The sequence below is a fragment of the Eschscholzia californica genome, unplaced genomic scaffold, assembly GCF_041429995.1.
Source record: "Eschscholzia californica isolate CP2 unplaced genomic scaffold, dmEscCali1.0.p SCAF_4, whole genome shotgun sequence".
NCBI lineage: Eukaryota > Viridiplantae > Streptophyta > Magnoliopsida > Ranunculales > Papaveraceae > Eschscholzia > Eschscholzia californica.
The window spans coordinates 46,584,943-46,601,200 of NW_028238461.1; positions in this window are offsets into that span (position 1 = coordinate 46,584,943).

Consider the following 16,258-nt stretch of genomic DNA (forward strand, 5'->3'; position numbering starts at 1 on the left):
TTTTTCGCTGGAGCAGATTGCTTTTGCTTCACCTACAGGTATGTCCTTCTTCTTCTCAACCCTAATGAAAGATATCTTGTTTGATCTTCACCTCTAATCTCCATCTTTTTTAATCTTCTTCATCTTTTTTAATCTTCTTCTTCATCTTCATCTTCTTTAATCTTCATCATCATACACTCCTAAGTTTTTTCCACACTATTTTAGAGAAAAATAATAATTAAATTTCAGATCAAGAGATTTTAGTCCCCATTAATGAAGTTTTTTTTTATGTTTCTTTATCTAATATTTCAATCTTCTTATAACATTTATGAGTTTTTTTTCCATATTAATTAATTTCTTAACAAGGTGAAAAACTTTTACATAGTTTTTTGTTCTAAGAATTCAAAAAGTACAAATTTAGATCTATCTTTCGGTTTCTCTTTCTTGTTTTAGCAGATGTTGATGTTTAACAGACAAATTCACAGGTGTTTTAAGCATTTTAGAATATGTTGTTAGCACATTGTTAATACAATGAGCGAACTAAAAACATGTTTTCTTTATTTTTATAGTTATTACCATCAAAACCCAGAGTTCGTGTCTTACAAAAATTTATTGGTGTTTTAAGCATTTTAAATTTTTGTAGAAATGATGTTGATTTAGCGACCAAACTCGAAATGATGTTGATTCAGCGACCAAACTCGAAAATGCTTGCTAAAAAAACCCGTTCACATTTTGATCTTCCATACATGTTTGTCTCTCCTATGTTTTTTTCTACATATTCACTTAAACCGTAACACAAATCAATGTTTTGACAGCATAACACTAAGTGTATACAGCGGAAACGTTTCCAACTGAACACAAGTCGTTATGTTTTCGACAGATAAATATATTCTCAACGTTTCTATGAAACACGATTTTAAATTTTTTTTATATTTAAGGCTAAAAATATTATGTTCGAAACTCAAAAGCATTAATATCAACACAAATAAATGTAGTGTTTGCAAATCGTGTTTGGCATTTCATTACATAAAAGTTGAACTTTATAGCAAACACTTGTGGTGTGTGCTTTCTGCTTATAAAAACAACTTTTAAACATAATTCTTTGTCTGTGTCATTCTAATATATATGAGAAAACATATATAATTGTTCTGAGATCAACCATTATGTTTTATAGCATTCACAATATTGATCTTGACATGCATACATATGTTTAGTAAATTTTTCGTACTTCTCTGTGCGTATAGTGACATGCAAAATATGGCGTTTCTACTTTTTTACCAAATATATTAAAATACCAAACACTTTTGGTTGCATATAAATTTGTGTTTCTAACTAAGAAACTCTGTTCACAACATAATTGATTCTTTTATTAATGTTTACATAACGCCTAATGCTTCGATCAGACCTTCTTTGTTCACTACATAAATCACTACTGGTATGACATATCGTACTTGTTTATGGTAATATTATGCATTTCCTTGCATACAAGTATCTATTTTGAATGCAAACTTAAATATCTTCACCATATTCTTACTTCTCTGTGCATATAATGAATTGTGACGAAGTTAATATTATTTTTTTTATTATTTTGGAAGGAATGTAGACGGAGGTTGATAGAACAACTATTGACTCAAAAAATAGGGAGCACCAACTAGTATCAGAGTCTTTGGGCCCCGTGTTTACTCACACTGGAAAAATATTTCCGGGTGGAGTGAAAGCCTTCCGACATGCTCTTGGAAGAAATTGAGCCGATTTCTAGTTTGGTGTAGTTTCGACAATTATTTTTCGTTTGGAGACATTTTACCTTTTGTAATTGTCACAAAGATTTTGTTATTAATACTTGAAATTTTGTTGTTTACTCATCTCATATATGGTTTCAACATTAAGGAAGTTATATTGAACATTAAATGAAATGCTAAGAGAAAAACATCTTTTTATATTCATATATTCTACTTCATCTAAAAGTTGTTTTCAAATTAAATATTGATTATACACAACACATATCGAATTAATTCCGACAAATATCAAATTGCTCTAAGCAACATATAAACTGCTCTGTTGTTTTTCAAGTTGGTAAGTAACAGAAAAATCCTATCTCAAAACAATTTCGTATTTGCTTAAATTCGAATCCAAACTCTTATAGATTGAGCATAGTATAAGTATTTTTAACTAAATGTTCACAACAAATACAAACTAACTTAGAACAATCACAAATATGCAAACAAATAATAATCAGTGTTGAAACCCAACCCAAAATAAATATGCAACCGAATAAGCCTCAATGCTGTGAAAAGTTAACAACATTAAGTGCCACCGTGAAATACTGATATTTTTAATTATGTTCACACCATCTTGAAAAATGTTAACAACAACTAAAACCAACTTAGACCAATCACAAATATGTAAATAAATAATGATAAATGATGATAAATGTTTTCCACTAAAGAACTCACCATGCAAAACTAGGCTATGACATTTCTTAAAATGTTCACAACAAAATATAATTTACTTACACCAATCCAAACTATGCACTTGAATAATCATCAATGTTTATTTATATGTATAGATGTTACCAACAAATCCAGATTTTGTGTCTTACAAAAATTGATTGATTTTTTAAGCATTTTAAATTTATTTTGAAAACAATGTTGATGCAACGGGCAAACTTGAAAATGCTTTAGATATTTCGTCATTTTATTGACATTTCCGATTTTGTTCGCAGATAACATCCGTTTTTTTTTGTAAAAAAAAAAAAAGAAAAGAAAAAGAGAACAGAAACACTGTTACCAAAGAATTAGTTACATGCTACGAGATAAAACGTCATTGTATTTATATACAAATTTCATCCAAAAGTTACATCGACAAATCATATTGACAAATACAACACATCAAAATACTTCTGACACATCTCAGTTCGTTCCAAGCAAAATAAAATTTGCTCTTGTTTTTTCTGGTTTTGCAATAAACAAAAGAAGTTTTTGGCAAAAGCATTTGCAAATTTCCTTACAACAATATCTAACCACTATAAACATTGTAGTTACAGCAGAAATGTCACTCAAACATTTTGAGTTTTGTTGACACGAAATCAATTACTTTTATTAATTTTTTAATCTCCGTTGAATTTGATTATCCTCCAAGATCAAGTCAGTTATGCCCGTTTTATTTGTGTTAGTTTCTTCCAGTCCGACTTCAAGGTACATTTAATTTGGACAATTATTTTATCCCAAGGATGTGTTTCCTCTCTCCTCCAACTACATCTATTCCCTTTTCTTCTTTTTTTCCTTTTCTTTACAGTAGCAGATCGTTCCTTGCATAAGACATTTATAACATTGTTATCAGCTTCAAAAGTTTTCAGAAAACATATAGCAGACAAACTTGAACACAAGCATAAATGTTGAAGGAGATGTTGATAGCAAGTTAGGAATTGCAAACATAAACCAAGGAAGTGCAACAAAAAAGTGATCATTGTCCAAAATATTTATACAAGTTAAAAAAACCCAACCACTGAAAACCTAACAACTACAAAAAATGTTCACAACATTTTCTAATTATCTTCAACAGATTTCACCTCTTAACAAAAAACCCTAATAGTTCATCTTTTACCTGAAACTAGATGTAGAGATTTGAGTTTTCGATGTAGAATTTCTTTTGGTATATGTAGAGAGAGAAGAAGGCAACAAGAGCTGTTGCTAACAGATCTACGAACTGATGTAAATTGTCTAAGATGAAGAAGAAGCTGATGTAAAAAAATTTATTGAAAGGTTTGAGAGAAGAAGCCGATGTAAATGATTTGAGAGAAATGTAGAGAGAGAATGGGAAGATGTAAAGGTTTTAAGGGTTTAGTAAAGTAAAGAAAGAGAGAAAGTTTCATTCTTGTCACACTTCTGACCGATGGGTTGTCATTTGGGTGGGAAAGGGTGGGGGATTCTATAGAGACGAATTTGTGTAAGAAGGGGTAAGGGGGTACTTTTACAAAGTGATTTTTAATGAAATAAATATTTAAGATTGGGCTTAGTTTTGTATTATCCCTTATATTTTGGGCTTCAAAATTATGGGCCCCTTTTTTAATTGGGTAATAAGTGAATCATATAAGAACTTTTGATTTACTTTTTCTGTAACGCGTAAAGAAAAGTTATTTCTTGGAGAACTGCAAATCTAGCAGCTTCTCAATCAAAACTGTAAGCAAGTTCATTTTACATTTGCTTTTATCTCACAACTATTTTAAGAAAATTTACAAAGAAATTCAGCTATTAAAACCACCCATATACAAATTTTAATTAATTTTGAAATGAAACTTTAACAAGTTGGGACTTTCTTACTTTATTAAAACTAGGCATAACCCGTGCCCTCAGGGCACGGACAGTTGTATTTGGTAAATTATAAAAGTTTAGTGGTTTTGGTCGATAAATATGAATAATAAGTACATCACATTTACAAACAATAAGAAACAAAAAGACATTAGAAAAAAAATTAAAAACAAGTTAATAGTTTAAAAATAAATAAATTTGAAATCAATTATAAGTGTTGAAAGCTTTATAAGAGGTTCCTATAGGTTTTCAAGTCGTTTAGAGGAGGAAGAAAAATTTATTTTACTTTTATAGGAGGTAATTTATATCAAAGAATCGATCAAAGATAAGTTGTTGATGAAATTTAAAGAAGAAAATCAAGAAAAAGTTAATAACAAAGAAAACCCTAAGAATTAACGACAAAGAGAGATGTGTCCCTACCGGTTTACATAGTTCAAAAAGTCTAGTTAAAAGATCATAAACCTACCAGCTAATTGACTTTTTCTCATCTCGAAAAGAAATTGAAAGTAAAAAAAATAGATTCAAATCGTAATATCATTAAAAAAATAATAATTCACTCTCTAAAAGAGATGGTCTTCTAAATCTAGTAGAATCGATACAAACAGATTGAAAATCAAAACTCCAAAAAATGAGTTTTCACTTCAGAAAAATGAAGAGAGAAAACAAAAATAACATAGTTTAATAAAGAAAGTGATAGATTTATCTTGTATTTACAATTGTATTTGTATTTACAATTAAGTATTTCACTAAACTTGAAGAGAATACACAACATCAAGTTAATCATACATTACTAATTACATACTAATAACAAAATTTAGAAAATATAATACTAATTGAACTAAGAAAAACTATCCATTAAAAAAATGTTGTCGACATAAATTTCTTCTACTAAAATATGATAAGTCTTTCAACAAAAAAAAACAAATGAGAAATTAGAAAGATAGGGGGAGAAAGAGGTGTAACAAAGAAGGTTGTAGGAGGAAAATATATATAGAAGAGAAGGGATAAAAATCCATTAATCTTCTTCTTTTATAACTGAAAAACTATTAATTTTTGAGAAGTTATGGAAATAGAGAGGTTACAAGTCTGAGATCAAGGATTATGATTTAAGGAGATTCTAGGGGTTGAGATCTAACGGTTACATTTTCATAACTTAAACACAATCAATTTTTAAAAGTTAATGGAGATAATAAATTGTGAATATTATATAGATGATAAAATTAAATTATCATTAATTTTATGATAGAGGTTATAATTTGAGGATAAGTGTCAATTAGTTGAGATTTAACGACGGAGGGTTAAGATTTATCATGGGATAACGAATGGCTAGATTTATCTTTAGTTTGTCTTTGATTTGTCTTTGAGTTTGTCCTAGTCAGCACTCAACATCCTGTTTTATATAATAGACTAGGCATAAACCCCGCCCTACGGGCGGGGAAATGCCCTTTACGTTACATGAAAAAATAAACATGTTATTAGATTATTTAGTTTTTTTTACATTTGGTATTCTCTTATTGTAGTTTTAATTTTTTAGATTGATACTCTTTAAAGATAAGTGTGGTATTCTAGAGGTATACGATCTATCATAAGTTATATAAGTTTTTGAGCTTACAAAATAATTTTTGGTTTTGCCGTGTTTAAGTTTATTTAGAGTCTATTCTTTTAATAAAAACATATTAAATTCTGAAAGAAACACGAAAAAATTTGTAATAATAATAATTTACTCCAGCAGATGAACTCGTTGAGAATCTATGAAAAAAAAGAATAGACTGTGTTTTGTCTTTAGTGAGAGGAAGGGGGGGGGGGGGGGAGACACAAGAATTTATAATACAGTACACCATTACATTTAGATTCGCCCTGAAAATCTACTTTTTTCTTTCAACAAGATAAATTATGGGTTTGCTTCAAGTTCAAATTCTTTTGTTTTAATTGTCTACTTGTATTTTGTGCAATTATCTCTTTCTTGTCTCTCATAGTTTCTCACTGAAGAAATTGAAGTGTCCACATTGTTTTTCCTTTTTTGTTGAAGAAGTGTCCACATTGTTTACTATTACATTTATTAGTCTTATGTTTTGTGTGGCATAACTCTTTAATTATTCATTCTGGTTACCCATTTTCCCTCGTTAGAATGATTTTCTCTCTCAATGTTATGTTTGTTGTTTCTCAACCTTTATCCGATTAGTTTTTTTTTGTGTTTGTAGGTTTAAGTTGCGATTTTCTCTAGAAATTGATTTCAATTGCTCAACAGTAAATTCACTACATTCAAACTATCTGTTTATTCAAATCCATTAAAGATGTAGACAACAATATTGACCATTCATTTTATGAGTTCAAATGCTCAACAATAGAAAGTATCCTCAATTAATTTGTTTATGCAAAAAAAATTATTTCAGAAAATTATGTTGCGACTAACTATGCCAACATTACAGATTGCCTGCATAATTTTCTGGGTCAATTATAACAATCTGGGTATACACTATCACAGTGAATGGTTAATACAATTTGAAATACAATTGATCCGATTGTTGAGGTTTGTACTGGATAAAAGAACAAGTATAATAACAATTGGAAACAAAATGAGATCTCGAATGAATTTCAAAGATATAAAGTCATTCTTATTAAACATAAAAATGAGTCCACTTCTTACCGTCCATATCATAAGTTGAAACCAATGCTCTAAACAATTTCTAGAATCAACCTAAAGTTGAACTTCTTAAGGAAATTGAATTAGTTGAAAGAGAAATTCCACTAAGAATTTTGACGTAATGTGAACTTACGGAGATAACATAGCGCTACCCAAATGTAATGAACTTACTTAAATTCAATGTCGTAATATAGCTCTTGCAGGCTAAGAGCCAGACATTATATTTCTGTGCCAAACTGTAAAAGCAGAATATCGACTTAACCCCTTCCTTTTTCATCAGACGAATATAATTTTTTTAATTCCTTTACGATGTTTCTTCTTTATAAAAACAAAAGAGAGAGTACAGAACTATAGCCACAAATCAGATAACATCTTCAACAACATTCGCATGTCCATCTCATACCATGCTAAATATTTATGTACTTCCGTAATTAATTATGGAAGTACCCCTAGAAGATGGTGCAACAACTATGTCGCCTACATCCATCCTCTCTGAATGGTTGAGGTTGGCACAAAACTCCCTATATTGAATAGACCTTCAATACTCTAATACACAATAATACGCTATTGGTATAATAATAATCACGAATTGTCCAATAATCTATAATCACATAAATATAAAAAAGATGTCGTAAACGGTAGATAAAACAATTACCTTTGCATACGATTGTCATGTTATATATCTTTAATTGTATGCAAAGTCACAAAAGAATCTTTGGTTGAAATTGATTAGGGTTAGGTTATAAGGTTATAAGCTCCACAATTGTTTTTAAGATATACATAAATAATTAGAAATACATATTTGATTCAATCACATGACCGAGACAATTGTTTCTAGTATCTTTGTTTCTGAAGTTGATTAGTTTCAGTCCTTTGCTCCACTTTAGAAGAGGTTGGTTGCTGAATACATAATGAAGTTCATCATCGATGTAACAACATGTATCAAATTAATACACAAATGCTAAATAGTGATGTTACAAATTTAGAGACAGTGTAAATTACCTTTAAAGATGGGGTCGAAAGATGGAGACTAATCCATTCCACTTTGAAAGAAAAAGTGAGAGTAAAAAATTCAAAGGCACACCCAACATATAGAGTTTAATTAGTGCGAAACTGAATGATAATCTTTAAGAAACCACATATCACATATCCGTCTGCTTCGCTACCTGGACAACTCTAGATGTGATTGCTTGATTTCAAAATTCTGATAACAAATAGAAACTAAGTTAGGAACTTAAGACAAAGAAATAAACCAGGAAGTCATTGTATAAGAAATTCGAAGGAAGAAAAAATACCTAGTGCGGGAAGAGTTGAAGTGATGTTTATTGAGTTCAAATTGCTGGAATTGGGTGTTATTTTCGATTATGATTTATGTTTATTGAGAAATAATTCAGGAAGATATAGTCTTCACTTGTACTTTTTTTTTTTCAAGAATTCCATATGGAAACACCATTCCATGAGGAAAAAAAAGAAGTTCAAAATCTTCACCATAATGTCAATGTTCGTTCAAAATCTTTCTACTCCTCTAAAGGAACCTTCACAATTCAAGACACCTTCGCCCTCGCCTATATTATGAGTATGATCATCCAATCACATGCAAAGTACCTAGTTCTTCGTAAGAAGATGGAAAACTGTTAATTGCAATTGCAAATTATGAAAAAAATAATGATACGCACAGGCAATAATTTAGAAAAACTTTCGTTCCTAAATTTGATACTTGTTTTGAAGAGATTTGCATATTCTTCAGAAAACTTAGTTGAAATGCTAATCAGTTTATTTCAAAATCAAGATTATAAGTTTCTCCGATAACACATTGACAAACAAAATTAAATAATAATGACGCTCACCAAAAAAATAAATACATAGCGCATTATAAGAGATAAAGCGAAGATTTCAATTAATTGACATCCCACTTACAGATAAGAGGTTACTTGCGATGTCTTCATGGTAAAGGAGCCACCTTATGAACCGGTATTGGCTTATTGCCCTTTGTGGAATCATCCCATCTTCTTCATCGTCAACGAACTTCAATAAGTAGCTACAAAACACAAGTTAGACTATGAAACTATCTTATTTTAGTTTGGAAAGAAAAATTATAAAAATATTTTTGATATTTATTCAAGATCTAAAATGAGATTGCTTTAAGAAGAGAAAACAAAGAAATGATGAAATTCAACATTCCAATATGCAAGGTTGTATGGAAAGGTTCATGATTGAAGGAGTGAAGCGACTCACTCTTCGTGCTTCTTCTGAAAAATCAGATACATTTTGGAGTGTCACAACAAAATAATGCAATGATGTAGATGAAGGAGTTGAAGGAGATGTCCTTCGACCAAGGTGACAATGCGAACAAATTGTCGGATAGGACAATTGATGTGGAAGATCATCAAGTCCGATTGATTTAGGGGTCGTAGAGTTGTAGCTAGAGACCAACTACGATCGTCGAATTACGAAGTAATTCGCGGCTAACTTCGATCGGATCCTACAACGGGTTACACATAAGAGTGACAAATTGATCTAGGATATGACTAGTGGGAGTGAGATATAATCATGGGAGTGTCCCATAAACATATCTCATAGGCCTAAAAAGGAATTAGGCAAAGATAGTACAAAAAGGCCAAAAACAGGGTTTTTGGGCCTAGACCGGTTCGGGTACTTCTAGGACTCGGATTGGGCTGAATTTTGGAGGGTTAGTTGCTGATATAATAAACATTATATCTGCCAATTTTAGTGGTGTTTGGGCACCTCCTCCTTAGGTAATTGAGAAAATACCAATAGTTGCTATTTTCGACTATTTCCCTAAATCTTATTCTAAAGGGTGTTTTAGGAAACCTAAAAGGAGGTGGATTCTTATTAGGGTTCTATATAAACACTCTTAGGGCAGAGAATAAGGTGTGGAATTTCTCTCTAAGCTTTCTTACTCTACCACATCAAGTAGAGAGGAGAAAGTGAGCTAATTCCCATTAACTATCAATCTAGTCAAAGAAGAAGGTGTTCTTCTTTTCCAACCACCATTGGTGTGCTAGCTATACAACAAGGTGGGAGATCAAATTGATTGCTCGTTTCCCAAGTAGAGGAGCTACACTTGAAGCTCTTGGTCTTCTTCAATCAATTCAACTAGTTCGAGGGAAAAGCGATTAAGGTAATCTACTATCTCCATTAGATTAATTACTAGTTTTGCATGTGATCCTGGGAATACTAGTGTAGACATTAGATGTCATATTTCCGCTATAAACACTAGTAGAAGGGTGTAAATCCCTACAGTGGCGTCAGAGCCTCTTGCCATTAACTAGTTTTTGCTAAGAATCGAACTAATTAATATGCTTAATAGTTTGAAAATTGAGTTTATAAAAGTATTTTAAACTCATAATTTGATGGGATTCAATAAATTTTCAAATTGATGATTAAAAGTGTTTTAAAAGACTCAATTTCATTGAATTTCAAACTAATCCATGCTTGATTATGTTGATAGTTATATTTAAAAAGGTTTTAAACATAAAATTTGATTAATTATGAATTGGATTCAAAGATTTTTTCAAATTGATTTCAAAATTGTTCTTTGAAAAATTTCAAAAACCTAGATTTTGATCCAAAATTGGTTTGATTAAGAGTTGTTTTTTAAATTTTGGAAACTTTTGAAAAACAAAGATTTGGAATTTTAGAAGTGTTCTAAAAGGAGTAGTTTTGAGTTTGGGAAACTCTCAAAACAAATTTGGAAAAATTTAAAAAGTTTCTAAAAGTTTTGAAAAATTTTAGAAGTGTTCTAAAAGGAATTTCAAAAATTTAAGAAAAGTTTTAAAATTGGAAAATAGCAACTTAAAGTTGCATAAGAAAAAAAAAAAAAAAAAAATTTCTTTTTGGAAACTAGGGTTTTGAAAACCCTAGTGTCCGGCCAGGAAGCGTCCTGGCCGGACCAGAAGCTCCTGGATGCGTCCTCTGGACGCGTCCAGAGCAGCTGCTGAGACGCGTCTTGAAGACGCGACCAGCAGCTGCGATAGAAGCTTCTGGACGCGTCTTGAAGACGCGTCCAGAGCAGCTACTAAGGACGCGTCTTGAAGACGCGTCCAGGTCGCGTCTAAGACGCGTCCAGGTCGCGTCTAAGACGCGACCAGCAGCTGCGAAGGAGCTTCCTGGACGCGTCTAGGACGCGTCCAGAGCACTCGACCAGACGCGTCTTGAAGACGCGTCTGGGAGGTTCTGGGTGTATCGGACTAGTCCGAGACACCTAGTGCTGATCCGGTCCAGTACCAGACACGTCTAGGACGCGTCTGGTACATGGACTAGCGTCCTGGCTCCGGCCAGGACGAGACCAGGCCTTGATAGGCCTCGGCCAGGACATGCCGGCCCTATGGGCCGTGCTATGTCCGGACCTTGTCCGAGCCCTTTTGGGGCTTGGGCCGGGACTTGTCTAGGACTTGTCCCGGGCTTTTTCGAGGCTTTTCGGACCACGAAAAGGGACCATCATTTGAGTGGGAGTTTTTGCCAAAAAATTTTCCGATTCCAACCAAATAATTCCAAAATCAATCCGGGCCATCCAAGAGCCCAAAACGGATTTCTCTTTAAATTGATTTATGAAATCATTAAGAATCGAACCAATATTTTTTCCGAAATTGACCCGGGCTTTCTCGAGCCCAAAACGGAGTTTTTCTAAAAGATGATTTTAATCATAAAACATAAAACCGGAAAGCACCATTAGTTGAATTCTTCGAATTTAGACTTAAGGTCCGCAATGTGACATGTGATGTCAACAAAAGTATCTCCCAAGATAATCATGCATATATAATTCTTAGCCTTGATATATTATATGATTGCATGTGATGTGAATGCGGGAAACTAGTATGGCCATAGATTTATTTCCTTATTCTTGTTTTAAGCACGGATGGGTACATGCTTTGTAATTAATTTTAATTTCAAGTTTATACGATCTGCGAATCGTAAGAGTCTTGTAATTAGAGTTTAGGGTCTATGAGTCCATTGAAGAAACACGAGGATGAAATCCAAAGGCGAGTGGGAGAAATCAATGGAGGTTCAAAGATGGCGATCCAAGACGAACCAAAAGGCGAAACAAGAAGAAAACCAAGGGAGATTAGATCTTCTAGGTTAGGGGCCATACTAGGATCCATGTCTGCTTGATTTACTTTCTCGCGCGCATTTACTTACTTATTTACGCTTTATGTCGTGGATGTTAGTTAGGCTAAATAGTTCACTATAACAAACGCCAGACTAGCGTAAAAGTCCCCAAAAGTAATCTTGAGTAATCGCCTATCCAGATTAAGACACTCGTTGCGCCCTTGTTCGAGGAAGGTGGGTCGGCCTTCGCAGAGTACCTCCTCTACCTTGGGACAATGCGGGTAGGCCTATAGAAGAGGCCTACACGTCTAAATGGTTCTACTCAACGAGATCAGCAAGAGAGTCTTGGATACTCGAGGCAAAAGGATAGATTAGTCATTCATTAATGAAATCTATCAACCAAGAGTCATAAGGTATGATCAGTGAAGTAGTTCACTCACCCGGAACGACGGAGTCAAAGGGTAGGGCCTTCGTCCGCTTTACTTCGAAGAACTGGGGTCTTGGAATCACTTATTCAATCGGGGACGATTTTTATTGAATAATGTGGGAAAACTAATGTTTTTCAAAAACGATAACGAGTTTTAAAACTTTGCCATTACTTTATGTAGTTTTTAAAGATGACACAAGAAAACATGTTCGACCTTGGAACGTACCTAAGGAAGGTGTTAAACGAAAACATCCATGAAGGAAGGAATCGGGAGATACTTCAAATATTGGATGGAGAGTTTAAAAACAAGCTAAATGTCTCAGACTATCCATTTTCAAAATTGGATTTTCTGACTGCTAAAGAAACAGAGCATCAAGAGGATGATCAAAAGAGGGCAGAACCAGAATCAATGACTTCTCGGTTGTTATCAGCCATGGAGGCTACTCTTAACGAGAAACCTCTGAACATGGAAGTCCCCTCCATCACTCCGAAAACTGAGGATTCAATCCGAAGCAAAGCGAGAGTGGAGAGGTTTGATGCAACCAGTAAATTATTGCGTCTGCGCCTCGAGAAAGGAAAACCAGTAGGTCCTCATGTTCGGCAAATGATAGAACTCTTTGCTAAACTAGAAGAGCTGGGTTCTCCTGTTAGCCAATCGGCGGCTAATGACATGATCCTCTATTCACTTCATGAAGGGTTCAATCTATTTAAGATGGAATATGCGATGAATGGATGGAACAAGCCTTTAGAGGAACTTGATGCAATGCTTCAGGCAGCAGAACGACTAACAATGGACTTGGAGCCAAAGAATAAGATTCTTGTGGCTCAAGAGAACAAGAGGCAGAAGAAGAAACCCGCATTAAAAGGAAAAGGCAAACGTATTGCTAAACCTCAAAACAAAGGTATTCAATCTACGTCAAGATGTTTCTACTGCAGTAGCATAGGCCACTGGAAAAGAAACTGCCCTAAGTTCTTGGAGGACAAAAAGAATGGAACAGTAGCTTCCAATTCAGGTATAAACAGTTAACTTATCAAATACTGTAAAATTCCCAAATTATGGTATGTAATACCTAAAATTGCCCTTTCATTGTGAATGTACAGGCGCAGCTGGGAACTGAGTATTTGGCTAAGGAAGACAAGATCCAAGAGGGAGCAGAAGCCTCGACTGCTAAGGATGCTGAAAGGGATCGAAGTCTGCTTTAGGCACTATTCTAGATTAATCGTTTTTCTAGTTTTTTTTTACATCATCTCTGTACTAAGTATTATGGAGAATCAATAAAGAATTTTATTTCTAAATTGAGATGTTAATAAGTGCTAAGTTTAACAAACTATACCAAAAGATTCTAAACTTGGTCAAAAACCTATAAGATAGGTTCATCCCAATCGAAAGGGATGAGGACAACAAGTCCACTATAACCAAAACATGAATCAAACTGACAAGAAAGAAAGCCTTGAGTCAAAAACAGAGATTGATCTTCAAACGTACTTCTAACCTATCCATATTTGGAGTGTCCAAAAGGATTAAGATGAAGAACACGAATCAAACTCTATCCTCCAAAATCCATTTAGTCTAGACATAGCTTCTCACAAAACTACCAAAATTCCGTCTAACAGCTAAGCTTGTAAAAGCATTACAAAACTAGCTAATATCTGACGCAATTTCTTTTAAAAGAAATTTGGGCTTCTTCCATAACTAATCAAGAGAACAAAGTGTTTGTTGCTCATGATAGTATTCTTCTAATAATTAGCACACCTAGTAGTCTGGGAGAAAACACTAATTATTAAAAGAATAAGTGGGAGAAAAGTACAAGTCGATTTAATTCGATCATGAGAAAAATCATGGAGGGTCATGAAGAACAATCATGAAACTTGTACAAGTCGATTAAATTCGACCAAGAGCAACAAACTGCGGCTCCTCGGAAAAGGAAAGGTTAAAGACATGATCTAATAAACCCACCGCACAAAAGCGAATGTCATTCGCCGGAGAACTCTCAAAACAAGTGAAAGTGTCTCTAAAGGAATATCTCAAAGTAGTTGAGAAAATTCCAAATTGTTGTTCAAAAGCCCTAAAAGGTCAAATCTCAAAGACACAGAAAATAAAGGTTATTTCTGAAGAGATAAAAGACCTGCGCAGAAACGGAAACTGACTCTAGATTTTGGCTAGAAGCCAAAATCATCGTGGAATCCATATCTCGTCAAGACATGAAGCTTGATAATTTAAGTCAACAAAAGACCTAAATTGGTTTTCCAAAATAGAAAACTGAGAAGGATGGAAACATTCGTGTTTCCCGAAACGAGACAAGAAGAATAAAGATTCTTCCAATCAAGTTATGTCCACAAGCATGCTTCAGAAATCTATCGACAGATTAAAAGCACGCAAGAGTTAGAATCTTCGATTTAAAAGGCAATCAGAGAAATTTGATTCCTGGAGAATGAAGAAAATCTTGAATCACGAGTTTCAAGAAGGTAAGTGGGAGTAAACAAACCTTCCGGGTCCGTATGCAGAGTACATACAAAAGATTGAGTACGACATAAGGTGTTGTATAACAGTAACGAACTGACTCAATAAAGGACCACACACAAAAGGATAAAATGCCATTTTGGGCATCTGAGGATCTATAAGCATAGATCAAAAGGATGATAGGATTAGAGAGACTCAGTACGCTGAGATGCTTGAGATCCGAAACAGAAAATCTAAGACTCGGAAAGTCTAAAAGAATTTCGACCCAAAAACTCATGACAGAGGGCGTTGCAAAACTCGGAGTCTAAAAGACACCGATGAGCTAGCACGCATGAGATAGACATTTATGTTCGAAAACATAAAGTCAATCATGTTGGACATGATTAGCATTTAAACATCCGAATTCGGATTGGAAAACCGAAACACTACTTAGTACATCCTAGAAGGCTAAAGGATGAAGTAGTACAAAATTGAACATGTCATCATAGCAAACTTCCAGACATGGAAGGAAAGTAGGCTAAAAGTGTTTTAAGCCGGAACTGTTGCAAATACTACACAAAGAATTAAAGGCCTTAACCCTAGTAAAGATTACTAGATATTATCAAGGTTGAAGATAGTAATCTTCAAATTAATTGATAATAAGCAAAGTTTAAAACCGACTACCACGGTAGTCAAACTAAACTGTCACCTAAGACATAGTATGAGATTCATACACAGTCTAAGGCATGAGGTATAAATTTTAAACCTCGACAAGTAAAACTGAGTGGGTAAAAGGAGTTTTACGGAAGAGGCTCAGATTTACAACTCTCGTTATCAGAAATAATAAGAATTATTTCACCAGTCGTCTAAACTTGGTTTAGTGTTTAAACGACAGTCCATCGATAATAAAACGTTCCGAATAGGTTTGTCAGATACGTGATCTGATGAATGAAACCCTATTAAGTGAACTTGGAATAATTATTATCAAAAATCCCTGGTCCAGGTCATTGCATGGACAACAATGACTCACGAAGACTAGCACGGGAGTCGATGGGATAGCGCAGTTTCATGGGCTATATGAATAGTATATTCTATTCGACTACGTGGGTGTGTAAAAGGTTTATACACTGGATAACCCTCAAATGAGAAGTACATCACTCGTGATGAACGTCAATACTTCTCATAAAGACAATTGGAGAGATTCCTCAAAACATGAGTGCTCCACTCATCTTATGTAAGGAATGCCCGACTTTGGTTCCGTTAAACGCCGCGCCGTAAAAGGAGGTTATAAAGACGGATACTGGGAAGGACAGGATAGACATGAAGTTAAGTGGGAGCGCAAGAATGGATTGTGTCACCCTAATCACATTAGGTACAAAGTGTCTCAAGGC